Genomic DNA, 6,163 nt, shown 5'->3' with positions numbered 1-6,163 from the left:
ATATTTCTAGAAAGCTCTGGATGTCTACTTTCCAATGCCGTTGAGAGCGCGCCATTTAGAGTTCTTTAGCTCCAAAAAATCTATTTCGAGTGCAGGGAGGTGAGATTCCAACAACATCAGCAGTCCTTTTGCCAGCCTTTTTCAGAGTTTTGCTCAAGTCCCTCAATTTACGCCAGAAATTACTTGAAATCACAGAGAAACACACAAACTTATAGTAAAGTCCAGAAATGTGAATTTAACATAAAAACAAATGAAAACATCCCTAAAAGTAGCTTGAACTTACTAAAAACTACCTAAAAACAATGCCAAAAAGCGTATAAATTATCCGCTCATCAACCCTAACCAACACTTAACCACCTTCTTGAGGATTTGTGACACAGTGAAGACAAATGGAGTCCACCCGGATATCTATAGGTTGCTCTTGTTCCCCTTTTCACTCAGGGACAAGGCAACAAAGTGGCTTGAATCCTTCCCAAAAGAAAGCCTGACAGATTGGGAGGAGGTAGTGAACAAGTTCTTAGCAAGATTTTATCCTCTTCAAAAGATTAATAGGCTAAGAACTGAGGTGCAGACTTTCAGGCAACAAGATGGTGAGACACTTTATGAAGCATGGGAGAGATTCAAAGACTTGACAAGGAGATGCCCACCAGAGATGTTTAATGAGTGGGTTCAACTTCACATCTTCTATGAAGGTCTTTCCTATGAGTCAAAGAAGGCTGTAGATCATTCATCAGGAGGTTCTTTAAACAAGAAGAAAACTGTTGAAGAAGCCATAGATGTCATTGAAACAGTTGCTGAGAATGACTACTTCTATGCCTCTGAAAGAAGTAACACTAGAGGAGTAATGGAGCTAAACCACATGGATGCACTGTTAGCCCAAAACAAGATGATCACCAAGCAGCTAGCAGATCTTACCAAGAAGGTGGAAGAGAACCAAGTTGTAGCAGCCATCACCTCATCACCAACTCATGAAGGAGTAAACATAGGAGAAGAAGGTGACTGGGAGCAAGCCAACTATGTGGGAAATTCACCTAGATAAGTCCATGATCCATACTCTAAAACATACAACTCTGGATGGAGAAATCACCCCAACTTTGGATGGGGAAACCAACAAGACCAAGGACAAGATCCGAGACATTCCAACTTCAACTCCAACAACAATGCCACTCATCAAAACACCTCACAGAGATACTACTAACATCCATCCAACCAACCTTCTCAACCACCTAATCTCAACCCACCATCATCCATAGATGATAGGCTTTCAAAGATTGAGGCTCTACTCAAAATGCTATGCAAAGATATTCAAGATAGTAAAGATTTCCGGGAAGAAGTGCAATCTAACATGCAGAATCAAGATGCTACCATCAAGAAACTGGAAACACAGATTGAATTCTTATTCAAGAAAATCCCTGGGCACAATAATTGCAGCAATATTAACTCAATACCAAGGGAAGAATGTCAAGCCATCACCCTCAGGAGTGGGAAGGAATTGAAGGAGACCCACAAGAAACCACCAGAGAAGGAATTGGATGAAGAAAACAAGGGACATGAGGAATCTCACACCTCAATCCCCAAGTCACATCAAGAAAGAGAAGTGCCCAATCCATGCCTCTCAAAGGCCCCATACCCACAGCAGTTGCAATTAAAGAAGAAGGGAGAGGACAACCAATTCTCAAGATTCTTGGAGATCTTCAAGAAATTACAAATAAATATACCCTTTGCTGAAGCAATCGAGCAAATGCCACTCTATGCCAAGTTCTTGAAGGAGTTAATGACCAAAAAGAGAAGCTGGAAGAATAATGAGACTGTGGTACTTACAGAAGAATGCAGCGCCATCATCCAACACAAATTGCCTCAAAAATTGAAGGATCCTGGGAGTTTTCAAATCCCTTGTATCAATGGAGAAATCACTGTGGAAAAGGCCTTATGTGATCTAGGAGCTAGCATAAATCTAATGTCTCTAGCAATGATGAAAAAGATGAAGATTGAAGAAGCCAAACCAACAAGAATGGCCTTCCAACTAGTAGACAGGTCATTCAAATTTCCCCATGGGGTAGTAGAAGACTTGTTGGTGAAGGTGGGAGACTTCATTTTCCCAGTAGATTTCGTAGTACTAGACATGGAAGAAGGAGCTAAGACCTCCATCATCCTGGGAAAGCCATTTTTAGCCACTGCCGGAGCCATTATTGATGTCCAAAAGGGTAAACTTGTCCTCAGATTACACGAGGAGAAAATGACATTCAATGTATTTAAGGCCATAAGATACCCACATGACTCATTGGGAGAATGTATGAGGTTGGACTCAGTAGAAGCTTTGGTACAAGAAACTCTTGAAGAAGAGCTTGAAGCATCAACAGAAGAGGAGTTAGCAATAAGCGAAGAAGTTGCAGCTGCTGAAATACATGTTCAAGGTGGGCTAGAAGAGAAGGAAGAAAGAAAAGAAGCACCCAAATTGGAGCTTAAAGCACTACCAACCACTCTCAAGTATGCATACTTGGGAGAAAATAAAAGCTATCCAGTAATCATAAATTCAGCTCTCAGCCAAGAACAAGAGGAAGAGTTGCTTCAAGTCTTACGAAGGCATAAAGATGCAATTGGATGGACACTTGCTGACTTGAAGGGAATCAGTTCAGCCATATGCATGCATAAGATACTCTTAGAAGAAGGTGCCAGACCTTCCATCCAGCCCCAAAGAAGGTTAAATCCAGCAATGAAAGAAGTAGTGCAGAAAGAAGTCATAAAGTTGTGGCAGAGAAGTCATGAAGTTGTGGTAGGGAGGAGTAATCTATCCAATCTCAGACAGCCAATGGGTCAGTCCAGTTCAGGTGGTTCCCAAGAAAGGGGGAATCACTGTGGTGCCCAACAAAAGGAACGAGCTAATCCCTACAAGAACCATTACAAGCTGAAAAATGTGTATTGACTACAGAAAGCTTAATGAGGCCACAAGAAAAGATCATTTCCCACTTCCCTTCATGGACCAAATGTTGGAAAGACTTGCGGGACATGCATATTATTGTTTTCTAGATGGGTATTCAGGATATAACCAAATAGTGGTTGATCCAAGAGACCAAGAGAAAACATCATTCACTTGCCCATATGGAGTGTTTACCTATAGGCGCATGCCATTCGGGCTATGTAATGCACCCACAAATATCTAACAAGGAGATGCCCACCAGAGATGTTTAATGAGTGGGTTCAACTTCACATCTTCTATGAAGGTCTTTCCTATGAGTCAAAGAAGGCTGTAGATCATTCATCAGAAGGTTCTTTAAACAAGAAGAAAACTGTTGAAGAAGCCATAGATGTCAAGAAACCAACTTAGTCTTGAACTGGGAAAAATGTCACTTCATGGTGACAGAGGGAATAGTTCTTGGCCATAAAGTTTCTAATCAAGGCATTGAGGTAGATAGAGCTAAGGTGGAGCTAATTGAAAAGTTACCTCCACCCAATGATGTCAAGGCAATTAGGAGCTTTTTGGGGCATGCTGGCTTTTATAGAAGGTTTATTAAAGATTTTTCAAAGATAGCCAAGCCCTTAAGCAATCTCCTAATGTCTGATACATAATTTAATTTTGATGATAACTGCATGCTAGCATTTGAAAACTTGAAAAAGAAATTGTCCTCTGCTCCTATCATTTCCCCACCTGATTGGAACTTACCCTTTGAATTGATGTGTGATGCATCTGATTTTGCACTTGGGGCCGTGTTAGGGCAGAGGAAAGATAACTTAGTCCATGTGATATACTATGCTACCAAAGTCCTCAATGATGCTCAAAGAAACTATACCACTGCTGAAAAGGAGTTGCTAGCAATAGTTTTTGCATGAGACAAGTTCAGATCATATCTCATTGGTGCTAAAGTGATTATTTTCATAGATCATACAGCACTTAAATATTTATTTGCCAAGCAAGAATCAAAACCAAGATCAATAAGATGGATCTTATTGTTGCAGGAATTCAATATTGAGATCAAAGACAAGAAAGGAGTGGAGAACAAGGTAGCAGATCACTTATCCAGAATCCGTCATGAGGAAGGTGGAACACATGATACAAGTGTGAACGAGCTCTTCCCTGATGAGCAATTGATGACAATTCACAAAGCACCATGGTTTTCAGACATTGCCAACTTCAAGGCAACCGGGGCTCTACCTCCAGGGATCAATAAACATCAAAAAAGAAAGCTCATAAATAATGCAAAATATTTTGTCTGGGATGAGCCATATCTCTTCAAGAAGTGTTCAGATGGAATCCTTAGAAGATGTGTCTCGGAAGAAGAAGGACGAGAGGTCCTATGGAATTGCCACGGCTCATGCTATGGAGGCCATTTTGGAGGGAATAGAACTGTAGCAAAGGTGTTACAAAGCGGATTCTTTTGGCCCACCCTTTTTAAGGATGCTAAAGAACTAGTAAAGAGCTGCAATGAATGCCAAAGATCTGGAAACTTGCCCAAAGGAAATGAGATGCCACAAAATTTCATCCTGGAACTAGAACTGTTTGATGTGTGGGGAATCGATTTCATGGGACCATTCCCAACCTCAAATTCAAACAAGTACATCTTGGTAGCAGTGGATTACGTTTCCAAGTGGGTAGAGGCTATTGCCACTCCAACGAATGATAACAAGATGGTCATGAACTTCCTCAGGAAGAACATCTTTAGCCGTTTTGGAGTCCCCCGAGCACTTATCAGTGATGGAGGGAGTCATTTTTGTAACAGACCACTAGAAGCTCTCCTCCTATGATATGGGGTAAAACATAAGGTTGACACACCTTACCATCCCCAAACAAGTGGGCAAACTGAGATATCCAACCGAGAGCTAAAAAGAATTTTGGAAAAGACTGTGGGTGCATCAAGAAAGGATTGGGCGAAGAAGCTAGATGATGCTCTTTGGGCATACCGAACAGCATTCAAAACACCAATTGGAATGTCCCCATCTCAACTGGTGTATGGGAAAGCATGCCATTTACCGCTGGAGCTGGAACACAAAGCTCTCTGGGCTCTCAAGACACTAAATTTTGACAGCATTACTGCTGGTGCAAAGAGGATCTTGCAGCTGCAAGAGATGGAGGAATTTAGAGCATAAGCCTATGAGAATGCCAAGATTTATAAAGAAAAAGCAAAGAGAAGACATGACCTGCATATTGCACCCAGGAGTTTTGAAAAGGGGCAGCAAGTACTCCTCTACAATTCCAAATTGAGACTGTTCCCAGGAAAACTCAAATCAAGGTGGTCCGGACCTTTTCTTGTCACAAAAGTCTCGCCATATGGACACATAGAAATCATGGATGAAAGCTCAGAGAGGACTTTCACTGTGAACGGACAAAGGCTGAAGTATTATATGGGCAACATAGGGGAGAACCCCAGAGTAAAGTATCATCTCAAGTAATGGAGGAATCGTCGAGCTAGCGACGCTAAAAAAAGCGCTCTGTTGGGAGGCAACCCAACCTGAGGTAGTTTCCTATTCATTTTCACTTCAATAAAGATCACAAGTTGTTTCCTCTGTATTGCGAGGAGCTAAGTTTGGTGTTCCACACCAAAACAATCCAAGAGTGAAAGTGTAATTCTAAGTTTGGTGTTCCACCAAAGATATTAGTTAGAATCACACTACACCCCCAAAAACACATTGCTAGCTCCAACCAATCAAGGGAATCACTTAGCTGTAGTTTAGTTTCTAGTTAAGAATTATTTTGTTAACAACATGATATAAGGTTCTCTGCATGTATGCAAACTTTTGTACTGGGCAAGGAACTAAGTTTGGTGTTCACACACCAAATTCAGTTCAGAAGTTCACAAGCATACATGCAAGCTAACTATTTCTCAAGTACTTCGGGAACAAGCAACTTCCAATAACTTTGCAGGAACCTTATGAGGAAATGGTGCACCTTCATCCAAGGAGTTAAAGTAGCAAAGACTATGGATGATGACAAAGAGGAGGACAACTAGAAACCATCACTCGAAGGTTGTATTGTTACTTAATTCCATATGTTGAGAATGTTAAAATTGGAAGTCCAAATGCACGTTTGATTAATAGTTGCTCGTTAGTTGGAACCTTTTTCAATCCTGTCTTCAATTCTCCTTGCTTAGGTCTATGTTATTGAGCCTAATGTCTTGAATGCTCACTGTCATCTTTCTTACTTGTATGCTTGTCTCTTTAAGTTAATCAG

General features: G+C 41.0%; 1 non-coding gene across 1 annotated transcript; it reads right to left on the bottom strand.

The window, feature by feature from the left end:
* Nucleotides 1-550: 550 nt before the first annotated feature.
* Nucleotides 551-658, bottom strand: LOC127742434 (small nucleolar RNA R71). Its single transcript, XR_008003691.1, has one exon. It is a non-coding gene; the product is annotated as a small nucleolar RNA R71 (small nucleolar RNA).
* Nucleotides 659-6,163: the final 5,505 nt, after the last annotated feature.

The sequence above is a fragment of the Arachis duranensis genome, chromosome 1 (genome assembly GCF_000817695.3).
Source record: "Arachis duranensis cultivar V14167 chromosome 1, aradu.V14167.gnm2.J7QH, whole genome shotgun sequence".
Lineage (NCBI taxonomy): Eukaryota > Viridiplantae > Streptophyta > Magnoliopsida > Fabales > Fabaceae > Arachis > Arachis duranensis.
The sequence above is the reverse complement of the archived record's forward strand: the minus strand, read 5'-3'. Positions and strand labels throughout refer to the sequence as shown.